Source organism: Carassius auratus, chromosome 25, assembly GCF_003368295.1.
Source record: "Carassius auratus strain Wakin chromosome 25, ASM336829v1, whole genome shotgun sequence".
NCBI classification, from domain to species: domain Eukaryota; kingdom Metazoa; phylum Chordata; class Actinopteri; order Cypriniformes; family Cyprinidae; genus Carassius; species Carassius auratus.
Window position 1 is genome coordinate 21,673,553 of NC_039267.1, and position 17,968 is coordinate 21,691,520.

Here is a 17,968-nt window from a genome sequence, read left to right on the forward strand (position 1 = left end):
TGAGGTAATTAATGCCCACATAAGCTTAATCTCACATTCATATCAGCATAAAAAGTGCTGAATTAGACTTTAAATGTTACTTCTTGAATATTATGTAATGTAATATTATGTGAGTCTATTTGAAGTGAATATGTGCATAAACCTGAGGTAAATGTACAGCTGCTGGACTTGTATAAATATGTCCTTATCTTTATGCTATTGCATTACTTTATTTTGTTCAGTATTGTTTCTACCTCATTGTATCTACTGTATATTCATTATTGTTATTATTCATTTATAGAACCACACCCATACTGATGTATGAAGCAAAAGAAAAAGTAAAGAACTTTATTGTGGACATGGACCAAGTGATTTATTGTTCTGCCTGAACAATCTGTAGCGGTTTTCACCTAGTATAAGATCCGCACCTAAACAACTTTCATACAGTTTCCTCCTGGTGGAATAGCCTGCCCAACTCAATCTGAGTCATTAGCCATCTTCAATTAATGAGTAAAAACACATCTGTTCCATCTTTATTTGACCCTCTAACTCTAGTGCTTTCTTTTCTATTTTAATTCTACTTTATTTATTTTATTTTTTATTTAAAAAAAACTAGCTTTCTATTTTGTTCATTCTATCTTCTTGTGTGTTTATACAGTATACATTAGAAGTTAGTTCTGATTGCTTCTATTGTCCTCATTTGTTGCTTTGGATAAAAGCGTATATAAATAGTGGCAAATAACTGCACCTCAGTATTGTAGTAGCTGCAATAGTATTATTGCATTAAACAGTATGAAATAATAACATGAAATTTATAATTTTTATTAATATTATTAATGGATGCTGCCATATTGGGATAATAAAACCCTCCCTACATCCACCCAAATCCTACTCGATACTTTTTTTTTTATTATTATTATTATAATTTCCTTATTTTTCAGGAAAATAAATGCATTTTCAATGTGATAAGAGATGTGAAAAAAGAAAAGAACAAATTTGCCTATAGGCGGATTCGAACTCGGGTCAATTGCGTCATAAGAAACACATTAAGCACTTCATCATCTATGCTACTGGAGCCATCGATTGCTGGCCATCTTTTGTAATGTTGTCCAGTCCAATCACACGTTGGTGGGTGGAGTTAATACTAATTGCCTCTGCCAACAAATAGACCCTATTAAAATATATTTCTTTAAAGCTGAGCAATAGGAGTCAATCCAGTGAGCCATGTAACATATTTATATAATGTTTCATCTTTTATACATTGACTCTGTAGAGTTTGTAGAGTTAGTGATGAGGTCTTGTAAAGCATCGTGATGTGTGTGGGCTGGTGGGTGGGTAGAAAGGGGCTGGGGACACATAAACACATCACACAAAAACATCCACACATACATTTTCATGTGTTAAGGGAATATAATGTGCTTCAGGACACTGATCTTCTGTTCCAATGTGGAAATGCATGGGGAAAACACCAGAAATCAAAAGATATCATGAACTGCTTTCCACGAACAGCTCACATCAAAAGAAAAATCCATCATTTACACAATATCATGGTGCTGGAAAAAAAATGCTATTTTGTGATTTTAAATTACACAACATTGAAAAAAAAAAAGTTTTTATTTCCTTTTGCTTTTGTTTTATTTAAATTATTAAAAGTTTTTGATAAGGAAACTTTCCACAATTTTGGTGCTTTGTGGATTGCATTTATTTGTATTTATCTAAAAGTTTTTAAATCAGAAACATAAGTTATTTGACTTAGAAGGTTATTATTCTATATGTAATTTATATATTAAATGTCCTTTTTCAAATGAAGCAGTAAATCTTATCATCAGACCTTCCTCTGGCAGTCCATTGTTGCTAAGCAACTAAATGGAAACGTACAGTAGAAATAGGACAGTTTGAGATTATAACACAGACCGGAAAAGCACACATACTGCAGGTGATGGATATGACAGAAAAAAAAAAAACTATTTACTCGCTGCATCATTACCAAGCACACTCAATGTTTCGCTCCTTTTAAAACTCATATTTCTTATGGTATGAGAAGGATGCTTCAGTAAATTATGTCCACACTTCACAAAAATCTCCAAATGCAAACAACCATGTTTATAAAGACCTCCTTGCCTCTCTACAACCCATGTGTCATCGCGGTTTAGTTGTCATGCCAACAAGTAATGAAATGCAAATGGCTTAGACCACTGCAGTTTTGTTCTGCATTTTATATAATAGCAATCATGAGACTGATAAGTAGCTTATCAGTGCTGCAGATTCCTGAGTGGCATAATGGTACTCAGAATAAATTAATTTATTTATTAGCAGTCCTCATTCTTCGGCCATGAGATGATTTGTGACAGCAGTGAATTGGTTATGTCTTTGCAGTCATCAAACAGTCCCTGAGAGAGAAGCATGACATGTACTGCTGGTTAATGAGGTCTATACAGGTGATGGCTGCAGGGTTTCCAGGCTTTCAGAACAAAACCTGCCCATTTTGCTACTCAAACCTATCCTGGACCATGAAAATAGAGACTCCAGCCACCACAGTCCCAATGTTTACCGGGAGCCAGAGCGCCTGACATCTTGGCAAATTTAAAAGTGCTGACTAATGCTGAACGTAAATACAGTAAGATTGTTATTGTCATGTATTCACACCGACGCTAATGATTTTTGACTTCTCCAGTCGGACATCGACCATCAGCTAGCCACCTCACGTCACAGAGGTCAGTTGATTCTCAGCACATAGAGACTCTTTCACGTAGATATCACACTATAGAGACTGTGTCTGTTCCCCGAACCAGAAAATACAAAAAACGTCCAAACCAATTTAAGAGTAACAATTTAATTGAGGTTCAACAAATAAAAAAACAGATGCAATACAGATAAACAAATGATAAAGCTTGGCTTATTAAATATCAGGTCCCTTTCTACAAAAGCACTTTTTGTAAATAATATGATCACTGATCATAATCTAGATGTGCTCTGTTAAGGGCTGCTTCTCAAAACTAGTCCAATCGTGTTTCCAGGAGGTTCCTCAATAAAAATTGCTTCACAGGGTTAAAATATAAGTTTTTTGGCAGGGTTGCCTTGGTAAAATTTGCATTTTAGGGGCTAAATATCACGTTATTATATATATAAATATATTATATTTATATAAATATATATATATATATATATATATATATATATATATATATATATATATATAAATAACCCGTAGTCTGCGGGTTGTTTTTCATGTCCGCAGTTTGAAGCAACCCCAATACCAATAACGCGATATTTAGCGCCTAAAATGCAAATTTAACCAAGAAAACTCTTCCAAAAAACTTATACTTTAACCCAGGGGAAGCCATTTTTATCAGGGAACCTCCTGGAAACGCACTTGGGCTAGTTTTGGACTAGTTTTGAGAAGCAACTGGACAGGATTTGTTGTGAAAACCTGGCAACCCTAAAGAGAGCTGCCCGGAAAATGAAGAGCAGCTGAAGGAAAACAAGACTAGAGGTATTTCGTATTGCTTGGTGGGAAAGTAACCTATCCTACAGAAAAGCATTAAAAACTGCTAGATCTGATTACTTTTTGTCTCTTTTAGAAGAAAACAAACATAACCCCAGGTATTTATTCATTACAGTGGCTAAATTAATGAAAAATAAAGCATCAACAAGTGTTGACATTGCCCAAAATTACAGCAGTAATGACTTTATGAACTACTTTACTTCTAAAATCGATAATATTAGAGATAAAATTGTAACCATTCAGCCATTAGCTACAGTATTGCATCAGACAGTGCACTATATACCCCCTGAGGAACAGTTCCACTCATTCTCTACTATAGGAGAGGAAGAATTGTATAAACTTGTTAAATCATCTAAACCGACAACATGTATGTTAGACCCTATTCCATCTAAGCTTCTAAAAGAGGTGCTTCCAGAAGTCATAGATCCTCTTCCTATTATTAATTCCTCATTGTCATTGGGATATGTACCCAAAACCTTCAAACTGGCTGTTATTAAGCCTCTCATCAAAAAACCACAGCTTGACCCAAAAGAACTAGTTAATTATAGACCAATCTCGAATCTCCCTTTCCTGTCCAAGATACTAGAAAACGTGGTATCCTCACAATAATATTCCTTCTTAGAGAAAAATGGTATCTGTGAGGATTTCCAGTCAGGATTTAGACTGTATCATAGTACTGAGACTGCTCTCCTTAGAGTTACAAATGATCTGCTCTTATCATCTGATCGTGGGTGTATCTCTCTATTAGTTTTATTGGATCTTAGTGCTGCGTTTGACACAATTGACCACAACATTCTTTTGCATAGACTAGAACACTTTGTTGGCATTAATGGAGGTGCATTAGCATGGTTTAAATCGTACTTATATGACCTCCATCAATTCGTAGTAGTGAATGAAGAGGTATCATATCGATCACAAGTGCAGTATGGAGTACCTCAAGGCTCAGTACTAGGGCCATTACTCTTCACACTTTACATGTTACCCTTGGGAGATATCATCAGGAAACACAGTGTTAGCTTTTACTGTTATGCTGATGATACTCAGCTCTATATTTCTTTGTGGCCTGGCGAAACATACCAAATTGAAAAACTAATGGAATGCATAGTCTATATAAAAAAACTGGATGATGAGTAATTTTCTTACTGCTAAATTCTGAAAAAAAACAGAGGTGTTAATTATAGGACCTAAAAACTCTGCATGTAATAACCTAGAACACTGTCTAAGACTTGATGCCTGCTCTGTCAATTCTTTGTCATCTGTTATGAACCTAGGTGTGCTATTTGATAGAAATCTTTCCTTAGAAAGCCACGTTTCTAGCATTTGTAAAACTGCATTTTTTCCATCTCAAAATATATCTAAATTACTGCCTATGCTCTCAATGTCAAATGCAGAAATGTTAATCCATGCATTTAAAACCTCAAGGTTAGATTATTGTAATGCTTTATTGGGTGGTTGTTCTGCACAGTTGGTAAAAAAAACTCCAGGTTGCCCAAAATCCAGCTGCCAGAGTTCTTACTAGAACCAGGAAGTATGACCATATCAGACCTGTTCTGTCCACACTGCACTGGCTCCCTATTAAACACTGTATAGATTTTAAAATCTTGTTTATTACTTATAAAGCCCTTAATGGTTTAGCACCTAAGTACTTTAATGAGTAGACTGCTTTAAAAGTAGACTGCTTTAAACCGGAAACATAATAGTCAATACTTAACAGGAGGGGCTTTCTGGTGGTGAGGATGAGGAGCTAAAGGCTCAGATGGGACCAAATCTACCCACTTATGAATACTAACTGTTGTGTATTGGCTTCTGTGCCTATCTTTTGGACACTAAGCTTTGAGGATACCTCAGGAGCAACCAAAAAATGTTTCTCCCATGAAACCAAGCAAACATCAGTGAACTTAGCAGTGCCAAAGTCAACTGTGTTGTTGCTTAACATCACCTGAGTCTGGGGCAAAAAGTGGAATTTGAACAAACAAAAAGATCACAGCCAATGGCCAACTAGCACACACTGTCCTTATGTGTCTGCGTGAGAGGAGATGACTTTCTAAAGCAGCAGGTGGCAGTGTACTGCAGCATTCGCATTTAATGCTCAACAAATAGATAAAATAGAAATAGAATAGAGAGTGCTAGAGTTAGATGGTCAGGTTACCCTATTTAAAATGTAATATTGTAACTATTGCAATTACTTTACTAAAGTAACTGATTATATTTAATCACTTTTTGATTAGGCCTACTTTTCTACATTTCTAATATTTTTTTTTTTTTTCAAACATGTAAAGCAGCAGGGTTAACCTTACAGTAGATCTCCACATTAATTACTGTCAGACTTTCAAAATCACTCATCACTTCAATCAAGAGTATAATTATTTCATTTTAAAGCATAGCCAACATAGAATCAGACTTTAACACCGCCTTTACTTTGAGACCGTTTTGAGGTTAAATACAGATTTAAAAACATAACAAGGTATAGTTTAATAGCAATGATACTGTTTTTGAAATCAAATCTTTGCATAGCTATTAACAGGAAACACTGGCATCTACAATGCTTCCGTAGAAACAGTTAATCTTAAAAAATAAAATAAAAAGCAAATACACAAACCCAAATAGGAAACAAAACAGTTATAGTGTAAAGTATCCTGACAGTGTAAAGTATGCAACAGTTAGTGAAATACTGGAAACAATTCAATCAAATGTGCATGTGTTTACAAATATTCAGATATAGCCACCCTTTGTAATCATTTACATTTTTATAATTGAATTATACAATCGGACTACACTGGTCAGACTCTGTAATGTGTGCAGCAGTTGAACAAGTATTGCAGGAGACTCAGTGTATTTAGTAGACTACTGTATTCTCTAGCCTAGGTTTGGGGAGTAATACACGTTAGATAACCTTTTTAACCGAGCCAAATGACTGAGTCAGAATAAGAACCGGTTCTCTGCGCCTAAGCCTATTAAAAAAAAAAAAAGAGAGACCTGGTGAAGTGATTTATTGTGGTTAGATGGGGAATCCCTGCAGTGTGTGTGAGACTGACAGTGGATCAGGACTGTAAACCCACAGTCAGCTCAGAAGAAGAGTATTATTCACATGGAGCAAAAGATTCGTCCAGGAGAGATTCATTTCAGTGCGTGATGGGGAATGGGCTCTGCTCCGAGAAAGCAGGTTCTCCCAGGTAACATTATATTCACTTTATCGGCTTTATGTTTCTAAGAAACCAGAGGTACCAGCAAGGACAATAACACTTCCAAGCCATTAATATGAATATGAATATAAATATGACTATGAACTAAATTTCGTCTAGACTACTGTGAAATGTAGTCAGACTGTCTCTCTGTCGTGCTGTGTCGGATTAATTAGGTTAATCTATTATGTTTCTCTTCTGACGTAAACTTCCCTGTAATCCAATTGAAAGGAGAGTGCACTTCAGTGTTATTAGAGAAAACAATTTCTGTCCAACTATTAATATTTTTGTATCCAAAATAAAAGTTTTTGTTTACATACTATATGTGTGTATACTGTTTACATTTATTATGTATATGTAAGTACATACACATACAAACAGTATATATTTCAAAATATTTACATGTATATATTTATATTCATATAATTTATATTATATATAAATATATTTAAAATAACAACTTAAATATTTTTTTCTTAAATATATACATGTATGTGTGTGCATTTATATATACATAATAAATATACACATATTATGCGACCAATTTCTTTATTTTATTTTGGATGTGATTAATCGTTTGGCAACACTTTTTTGGCAACATATTATCTCTCAATTATATATATATATATATATATATATATATATATATATATATATATATATATATATATATATATATATATATATATTATTGAGAGAGAGAGACAGAATTAATAATAATAATAGGGAGAGAGAGCAAGAGAGAGAATTAAATATAATATATGTATACTAATATTATTGTATAATTATTATATGCTATAAAAATATTTTACATGTATGCCATACTGTTATTTACATGTTGTTTTTTTACATTTCAACAGTAGTGGAGCCGTCTCTTAGCACTGATTCATCTTCATCATCAACACCACCTTCATCGTGTAATAACTCTGCTGTGCCGCTGATCATCATAACAGCTCCGTCTCGAGAAAACCTCTTAGAGATGCCCACGGGTCTGAAGATAGCAGATGCGAATAAAGAGCAGCGGCCCATGGGAGGTCCGGTGTTTGTTGGTCGGGGCCGTTTTGTCACAGGCTCAGCCTGATTTACACAGGTATGAAATAAAAATTTTATTAATGTAGTCATGGGGGTAAATGTTACAGAGTTAAACTTAAAACTTTTTTTTTTCTTTTACATCACTGGCTATGTAAAAATAACAAGTAGACTACCACATGACAGGACAACAGGTATTCTGAATAAAATATTGAAATTTGAAACTTCCACATCATTGCATTATGTTTTTATTCACAATTTGTAAAGTGTCCCAACTTTTTTGGAATTGGGTTTATATTATAAATAAGAATATAAATAATTATTTAAAACACATCTGCTATGCTCCACCTGTTTTATACTCTTTAACTATTAATCTAGTATTTAAATAATAAAAGGACACAAGGAAATAAAACTAGTTAGGGAAATGCAGGAGGGTGAAGGAGTTTGAGAAGATGAACTGGATCGGAGAGGGAACGTATGGAATCATTTGTGAGTCTCATAGAATAACGGATAATGGTCAGATACATTACATATTTATTCAGATATTATGTGTCATTATATCAATAATCTGTCATCCACAAATACCATTATTATTAAACAGTTGTGCTGCTTTGATAACCCGCTGAAAAAAAAAAAAAAAAAAACTATTGACACCATCACAGAATTTGTAAGGGATTTACTAGTTATAATGGCACTTGTATTGGTTTTAATAGAAACTGTAATAGACTCTGAAAGTGAAATTGACATTCAATTGACTCTGTGGGTTACTACTGGTAATTGGTTGCCTGTTATTTGTAGCTTGTTATAGCCACTGAATCATAATGGAATATTTCCTAAAACACACTACAGAAAAGCATTTTTTAAATGGTTTTAATGGTTAAAAGTTGATGCTTTGTAATGGTGTTTGTAGTGGAAACCATTCAAAATTTCTGCAATGGTTTCTATTGTTTTTTTTTTGTTTTGTTTTTTTTGTTTTTTGTTTTTTTGGCAGGGATTTCTTGATTAATTTCTTGATTTGTGATTTACAGACCAAGCACGTGATACAAGGACAAATTAAATTGTTGCCCTGAAGAATGTGCGAAAGTTGGACAGTTGGATCTTAAAATGGAAAATTTTTGACGCTCTTTTCCACCAGTGGGAGTTGCTATTCACTGACAAGTTTGCTTTCTTCGTGTCCGCTAAAAATGAAGTTGCATCCGACTGTCTAAATAGGGAAAAGAAGAAACTGAGGTTTACAAGCACAGCTCTTACTAGCTGGTCTCCATTACACACACAAACTTCAGTGGTTCTTATATGTACTCAAGTAGTTCAGGTTTATTTGTATAGCAGCTTTTGACAATAACACAGCTTCAAAGAAGCTTTACAGAGTGGATTACTACTTGATATATCTCATTACTGTAATATAAAATAACACATTTCTAGGAATGAGATTAGAGGTTTAAGTATTTTTATCAGGGAGCTGCAGTAGTCTTATAATCCCTCAGCGAGCAGGCCAGAGGTGACTGTTGCAAGAAATGAAAAACTATACACTATATTGTTCAGGTTGTAAAAATTAAACTGTCTGGGTTTACAGATTAGGTAGACATTGGTAGAGTTTGGGAATGGTATCAGTTTACCTTCACATGGTTAAAAGAGGTGTGCAGAAAAGTAATCATTTAGCTACAGCAGTCACGTGGCACAGGTTGTGATTGTAGACCTCAACATTGAGTGAGGGAAGTGAAACTGACCAAGCGCGCTATCAACAAGCCGGAATGTTGCAGCTGTAGTGATTATGATGGATTAATTCATGATAGAGGATTGCATAAATACGGCAAAGAGAGGCCATTCAAGGCTTTTAAGTTATTTCTTAAAGTTGATACCCAATCTGAGAGATAGCCAGTGAAGAGAAAATAAAATTACATTATATTTTAGCACCTCATGTGATTCCAAGTTTCTTGATAATCTTCCTCGGGAGAAGCAAATAAAATAAAAAAGCTGAGGACCTAATACTGATCCTTGTGGCACTCCATACTTAACCTGTGCTTGGTCGACATTTCTTCGTTAGCTAAAACATGCTGCTAGTGATCAGATAGGTAGGCTCTGTGCCAGCATAATTCTCAAGACAAAATGTTGTGGTCTATGTGTTAAAGGCAGTAGGCTACTAAAAGGGAGATGCAGCTTTGGTCAGATGATAAGAGCAAGTAATTTGCAGAAAAGTGCAGTCACTGTCCTGAAGGCCTGAATCCTGCCTAAAAGGCTTCACTGAAACTGTTTTGCTGCAAAGATAAACAGTTAAGTGTCACTCCACTATTTTTCCTAGTATTTTCAGTTAAATTTGAATATTTGATATTATATATATTCTCCAGGATCAAGCTCTGTTGGTAAAGGCTTTGTTCACTGCCAACTGGAAACTCTTTGGGGTTGGAAAGTGATTAGTTAATAACAATGAGAAGAGGGTTTAATATGCAAGTGTAAATGAATACATAGCCAGTCAGGATTAAAGGCAAGATTTTAAATATATTATATAAACTATAATGATTTGGAATAATGCACACAAGTCATATGGGTTTCTTTTATGGTGTTTTTGTTGGAGCTTGACAATCCCAGATAATATAACCAACTGAGTATCTGTATAAACAGAAACCTTGAATGGTATTTATTTTGTGTATCTGTTTAGTGATACCAATCAGCAGTCTGAGGGAAATTAACTTATTGCTCAGATTGAGACACGCAGTCGCCATTCTCTTATGTCATAAATCAGAATAGATTGTTATTCTGTTATTGGTTGGTAAAGACACTGAGAAAAAAAAGGGAAAAAAAAGAAAAAAAAGAAAAGAACATGCTGTGTTTTAGTTCTGCTGTAAAATTCAGTATTTTTCCAACACTTTGGTATGTGTCATCAGCACCTGCATCATGCATTTAAAGTGAGATCAGTACTGCCTCATTTCCTGTCCGTCATTTCATTGAAAATATACTTGAACTCCCCCTACATAATTTTTCAGATCAACAACAAATTGTGGTTTGACTATCTTCAGACAATTTTTGTAAAAACATTTTGATAGGTTAAACTGTTTATATATAATGCATTTAATTAAATGTCAATGATATATTACTATTATTTGTGTTTTAATATTATTCTTTTCTTTTTTTCTGTGTTTTTCCACAGGTGAAGTGTATAGTTCTTCAGCTGCTTAAAGGTCTGGAATATTTACATCACAACTTCATTCTTAACAGGTTTGAGTGTGTTCTTTCAGGCTTGTTTTCTTCATTAAAACATTTCCATGTCTTCAACTTGCACAAAAGGGTCATTCCTTGTCAACTCAACCAAAGGGTCCCAGGCTCAAATTTTAGATTTGACAAATGTTTTTACAGAAGAAAGATAGACCTGTATAGTGATGAAATCTAAAATGTGAAATACGACGGATGTATATTTACGGTGTAATCCACAATTTTTTAGAGTGGGTTCAAAAAAACATTAATGATTATGTTACTTTTACTCAGATATTAATTAGTAGGTCTGTATAGAAATTTTGTATTTTTTTGTTTTTGCAATATGTGCCAGTGGTGACCATTCAAAAATAGAGAAACTTTTCAAGTTTTCTGTCCATACTTTGTTATACCTGTAATTCTAGAAATATATAATATATTGCATTATGATTTTATGTTTTATCCCTTAATAAACTTTTTTTTTGGAATCATAATTGTCAAGGCCCTGCATCCATCAGTCCCAGGATCTCAATGAAACTCTGTGTCTAGATTGTTGAATATTACATACTTTCAGTGGCTGAAAAAAAGCAAATGTTGTTTACTGTGTTTACTGCTGATGCTTATTGTATTTAAAGTGGTATGTCTGAAGAATAAGTGTCACACACATTTCTAGCTTTCTTCAGAAAACGTATTAGCAAAATCAAAAATATGAGTCAGGGGAATTTTTTTAATGTGGTAGATTTGACAGAATGACCCAAACTAATTTTCCTTCTCATGTTTATGAGACCAATAATTAAATATAAATAATGTTGAACTTCTGATAATTAGATTTCTTAATTCTCATATTGATATTTATCAAAGAAATCAATAATTACCCTTTCATAATTTAAAACATAGGTGATTATTATGAAATCATGCAAATAGTATGTATTTGCAGGGAAAATGTGATTTAATAAATAATTGCACAATGTGAAAATTTTTAAGTCTTATGAAATTAGGCTTCATTTTCTAATATTTCTTTCTTGATTTTTGGATTAAAACATGATTTAGTCATGTCCCTGATCGTTTTCTAAGATTCACCCACCTGTTCTGAATAAGAAACACAATAATCTGTTGTGTGTGGACGTCTGTCTGGTGGTTTTTCCACAGCTGACTTCGGTCTGGTGTGTTTACGGTATCCCGCCACAGCCCATGACTCCTCCAGTAGTCACACTGTGGTAAGCAGATGAACTTCATGCTGATTAGCCTCTCTATCATCCTGCTAATCCTTCAAATCCCTCTTTCCATCACTGACAATGTTTTCTTCACAGGTATCGAGCTCCAGAGCTCCTCCTAGGGACCAAGACGCAGACCACTGCCCTGGACATGTGGTGAGAACTGGACAAACAGCGCTAGAATAAAGTCTGCAATCAGACTGACTTTTTAGATGTTACTCAAGACAGAGAGGGAAGGGAGAGACCTAAGACATACACTACCTGTCAAAAGATTTACGACAGTAAAACTTGTAATGTTATTTTAAAGAATCTCTTCTGTTCAGCAAAATCAGTAATATTGTGAAATGTTTACTATTTAAATAACTGCTAATTTAATTTATTCCTGTGATTTCATGGATTATTTGTCACACTTCATCAAACTAATTGCATACAAATTGCAGTTTTTAAATGATCATTTAATTTCTTAAGGGAAGGAAATCTTTCCAAACCTACCTGAACCTACTTTAAAAACGAATTGGCCCCTCCTGTTAAATCGTTAAAGAGCTGTGATTAACCACATTATTTTAGAAAGCAGAGTTTAATTTCACTAGCCACTCGCAGACCTGAATACTGTTGGACCTGTCCCGATGGAAGCATGAATCCTGCTCTCTATCAGGACATCCTGAAGAAGAATGGACAGCTGTCAGTTTGTGACCTCAAGCTCAACCGCACTTGGTTTATGCAACAGGACAGTGATCCCAAACACACCAACAAGTCCACCTCTGAATGGCTGGAAAACAAAACTAAAAGTCCCGACTTAAATCCAATTGAGATGTGGTGGCATGACCTTAAATAGTCCATTCATGCCGGAAAACCTTCCAATGTGTCTAAATTAAAACAAATCTGCAAAGAAGAGTGGGCCAATATTCCTCCACAGCGATGTGAAAGACTCATTGCCAAACGCTTGATTGTAGTTGATTCTGCAAAGGGTGGCACAACCAGTTATTAGATTTATGGGGCAATTACTTTTTCACGTAGTGCCAGGCAGGTTTGGACAGCCTTTTTTACCTTAATAAATTAAACAAAAATATCTTTGTGTAATATTAAAATTAGTTTCATCTTAATCTGTTAAAAAAATAAATATGGAAGGGGCAAAAACTTCTTCATGACACTGTATACATACTGTATATACACACAACATCCGGAAAGTATTCACAGCACTTCACTTTTCCACGTTTTATGTTACAGCTCTATTCCAAAATGGATTCAATTGAATATGTTCCTCAAAATTTGAAAATCAATTCATAATGACAATGTCAAGTCAAGTCAAGTCAAGTCACGTCACCTTTATTTATCTAGCGCTTTAAACAAAATACATTACGTCAAAGCAACTGAACAACATTCATTATGAAAACAGTGTGTCAATAATGCAAAATGATAGTTAAAGGCAGTTCATCACTGAATTCAGTGATGTCACCTCTGTTCAGTTTAAATAGTGTCTGTAAATTTATTTGCAATAAAGTCAACGATATCGCTATAGATGAAGTGACCCCAACCAAAGTCCTTTCAGGCAAGTCGTGCCACTCGGCCGCCATCTTGGCAACGCCTCTGGGCAGCTATTTCAGAATAACAAGACCAGCTTCTATCTAAATGAATGGGCAGAGAGTCAGAACTACACTTTCACAGGTCACCGGGACATAAAAACAGCATGTATAGAAACAGCAGTGAAATATGATAAAAATCGCTGAAAAAATTTGATGACTTTGCCCCAAAATAAGGTTTAAAACGCCTTTTTCCCCACAGGTTATACCTTTACTACACATGCACAAGGGTTCCTCAACTGTGCGCATACGTCAGTGGAACCAGACGATAGGCTTAAATGTTTCCCGACATGACTGTTAAAAGCAGATGATTGGCTTTCCAGCGAGAGGGGCAGGACATTTGCACACAACCGCCATCTTTGCCGTTACGGGTTTTCCTTATATATATGTATTGAGGATTGAGGTGAGAATTGACATGTCTCTTATAAACTGTCTCTGTTCCAACTAAGCAAGCCAGAGGCGACAGCGGCAAGGAAACGAAACTCCATCGGTGACAGAATGGAGAAAAAAACCTTGGGAGAAACCAGGCTCAGTTGGGGGGCCAGTTCTCCTCTGACCAGACGAAACCAGTAGTTCAATTCCAGGCTGCAGCAAAGTCAGATTGTGCAGAAGAATCATCTGTTTCCTGTGGTCTTGTCCTGGTGCTCCTCTGAGACAAGGTCTTTACAGGGGATCTGTATCTGGGGCTCTAGTTGTCCTGGTCTCCGCTGTCTTTCAGGGCAGTAGAGGTCCTTTCTAGGTGCTGATCCACCATCATGTCTGGATACGTACTGGATCCGGGTGACTGCAGTGACCCTCTAATCTGGACACAGACTGGATCTGGTGGCTACGGTGACCTCGGAATAAGAGAGAAACAGACTAATATTAGCGTAGATGCCATTCTTCTAATGATGTAGCAAGTACATCAGGTGTTATGGGAAGTGTTTCCGGTTCCGGTTTACCTAATTAATGCAGCCTAAAAATCCTTTAACGGATTTGGATATTAAAAGCATATTAGTATGTTATGTGTAAGCCAGGTTAAAGAGATGGGTCTTTAATCTAGATTTAAACTGCAAGAGTGTGTCTGCCTCCCGAACAATGTTAGGTAGGTTATTCCAGAGTTTAGGCGACAAATAGGAAAAGGATCTGCTGCCCACAGTTGATTTTGATATTCTAGGTATTATCAAATTGCCTGAGTTTTGAGAACGTAGTGGACATAGAGGATTATAATGTAAAAGGAGCTCATTCAAATACTGAGGTGCTCAATCATTCGGGGCTTTATAAGTGATAAGCTATATTTTAATTTGTTTGATAGGCAGCCAGTGCAGTGTTGACAATGTGAAAGAAGTTTGTTTGAAATCTTTGCAAATTTATTAAAAGTAAAATAATAATAATAATAATAAATACATAAATAAATCACATGTAAATAAGTATTCACATCCTTTGCAATGACAGTCAAAACTGTGCTAGTGTGCATCTTGTTTCCACTGATCATCCTTGAGCGGTTTCTCCAGCATGACTGGAGTCCACCTGTGGTACATTCAGTGGATTGGACATGATTAGGAAAGGCACACATCTGTAAATATAAGGTCCCACAGTTAGCAGTCCATGTCAGAGCACAAGCCACGCCATGAAGTCCAAGGAGCTGTCTGTAGACCTCCGAGACAGGATTGTATCGAGGCACTGATCTGGGGAAGAGTGCAGAAAAACATTACTTCATTGAAGGCTCACGGAAGCATGTAGTCCCTGTTCCCTTCAACGGAAGAAGTTTGAAACAACCAGCTCCATTATCATATATACAGATGGGAGAAACCTACAGAAGGACAAACATCACTGCAACCCTCCACTGATTAGGGTTGTAAAAAAAAAAAAAATTTAGAATATACATCGAATTTAAAATATAAATCCACATTCAAATTTGATGTGTGCATCAAGCAGTTTTATCAGTGGCACACAAGATGCGATGACGATGCAAGTGTCATTGCATTTTAAGTCTTTTATTTTTACCTATCCATGTTGAACCCACTGAATGCAGCGCTGCTAAGTTATTTATTCTTTTTTACATCAAATCTGAAACCAAGCTGTTCACACAGAATTCATATTTATCGCTTTTTCTAGAGGGACATCTATCGCACGAGAGCGGCATGTTCAGAAAGCCATGTCAAATTCTTGCCTTGAGACTTTATGGTGGTTTTCCCCATCCCAATGCATATCATGTTTTTAAATGGAAAAAAATACTCTTTGTGATTGGTTTTCGGTCATTTGTATTACACTATGTGTACACGATGCTGTTTTGTTTCTAATTATTTAAGCAACTGAATTATATATGGTTTATAAAACATTATTTTAAACACTATGCACTTTTTTCAAAGTTTGTTATTGTATTTCTTGGCAGAAACGTGCATTACTAATTTGCTCTATGTGTCCTCTTGTGGCCTCGGGAGACAAGGGGCTGTTTTTCAGCGGCAGGGACTGAGGGACTCGTCAGAGTACAAGAAAAGCTCAATGCACCCAAATATTCAGATAGCCGTAATGAAAAGCATTAAGATCATTCAGAAGCTGAGACTGGTTCACCTTCCATCAGGACAGTGACCCTAACTAGTGGTCAAAAGGGCTTATAGACCACTCTGTGAATGTCCTTGAGAGCCTGGGATTGAACAGTCAAATGTTTCTGGAGAAACCTGAAAATGTGCGTCTACCCCCATCAACCCTGACAGAGCTTGAGAGGCGAAGAATGACAGATAATTGTTAAATGATGATGATCAAAGCGTGTCGCATCATACCAAAAAGCTTGAGGCTGTAATTGGTGTCAAAGGTGTATCAACAAAGTATACATTTGTAAAGATTTCAAACAAAAACATTTAACGTTGTCATTATTGGATATTGTTTGTAGAATTTTGAGGAAAATAATGAATGTAAATTCCTTTTGGAATAAGGCTGCAACGTAACAAAATGTGAAGTGCTGTGAATACTTTATGGATGAGTGACATATTAAAGTTAGCAGAGGTTGAACTATAAAGAATCGATTGTCTGTTGGTTTAAAGTCTGAAGTTGTAGATCCTTCTGTAATGTTGTCTGTCTTTTGTTACGCATCAGTTTAGAGAGACATTGATATCACAGAAACAACTGTAGCAGAGTCCAGTGGTGTGTTGAGTTCTTCATGAACATGTCTGTTCTCCTCATGCAGGGCTGTTGGCTGCATCTTTGCTGCGCTTCTTGCCCATAAACCTCTTCTGCCTGGAGCCTCAGAGATCCAGCAGGTGGATATGATGGTCCAGCTGTTGGGAACACCGAATGAAAGCATCTGGCCATTAATGATAACGTGTGTCTAACAGAGCCACAGCGAAAGATTGTTTAGATAGCTCCTACTTCAGGGAGAAACCCTTGCGTAAGTGCTTCCTAGTTTTACACATTTCTCTATATCAGATGCTGTCTCAGGCCGAGTTTCTGACTGTGACTCCCATGATTCACTCTGCAGCTTGTGAACCAGAGCTGACGCCCATGTTTCCTCACCACAGAAACAAACCAGGAGCTTCTGGGACAGAAAACCAAATGTCCTGCTGCCTGTTATTCTCCATTCTTATACTCGTAAGATATTGTACAAATTAAAGTTCAGTCTGGCAGAGATGAGATACAGTGTAAATAATACAAACAAATCCTAGTCAGCGGAGCTATGAGCAGATGCTGCTGCTTGTTTTGTACAAATATATAAAAATAAAAAAAAAGAGTCATTTATATAAAACATGTCACCTTTGAGGAGTTGATTGTGGGCTTGATCTGCTTCGTATTCTTGTTGATCTGTGAATCAGCCAGATTACTTGAAATATTAATGAGCTGTTGGCAGTTGTTTTCTGTCTTTGTCCAACAGAGAAGGTAATCAGAAGTTAAGCTCCTCCGGTTATAGATTTGATATTTACAGATATGATAAATGTGGTATTCAAGGACGTCAGGAAAATATGAGGCTCGTAACATTTCTGTGTTATTTGTGGGTTAAAGGGTCTTCATAGGAATGAGCTTGAAAAGCTGTCTGCTCTCCGGACTCTATTCTCAGATTAAAGTAGTCCTCCTCTGAATGAGAAATGAGTGAATGAGTTTTCCTCGGCAGGGAACAGCTGATGACTGCCTTCAGACCCCTCCAAAAACATTCAGCTAAAGAAACAATGTCAATAAGATATTGAGCTGGATCCTGTACAATGATGGTAGCTGAACAAATTCAGAGTTACAGGATTAGTTTTGAGTTGACAAATCCAAACCTCTCCAATCCGGCTTTGTTGGTACCATGATGCTGTTCATCAACTTTCTTTGTCAATTCAG

General features: G+C 35.8%; 1 pseudogene; it reads left to right on the forward strand.

Annotated features, from left to right (window-relative positions):
* Positions 1-2,210: 2,210 nt before the first annotated feature.
* Positions 2,211-17,911, forward strand: LOC113043682 (cyclin-dependent kinase 10-like; annotated as a pseudogene).
* Positions 17,912-17,968: the final 57 nt, after the last annotated feature.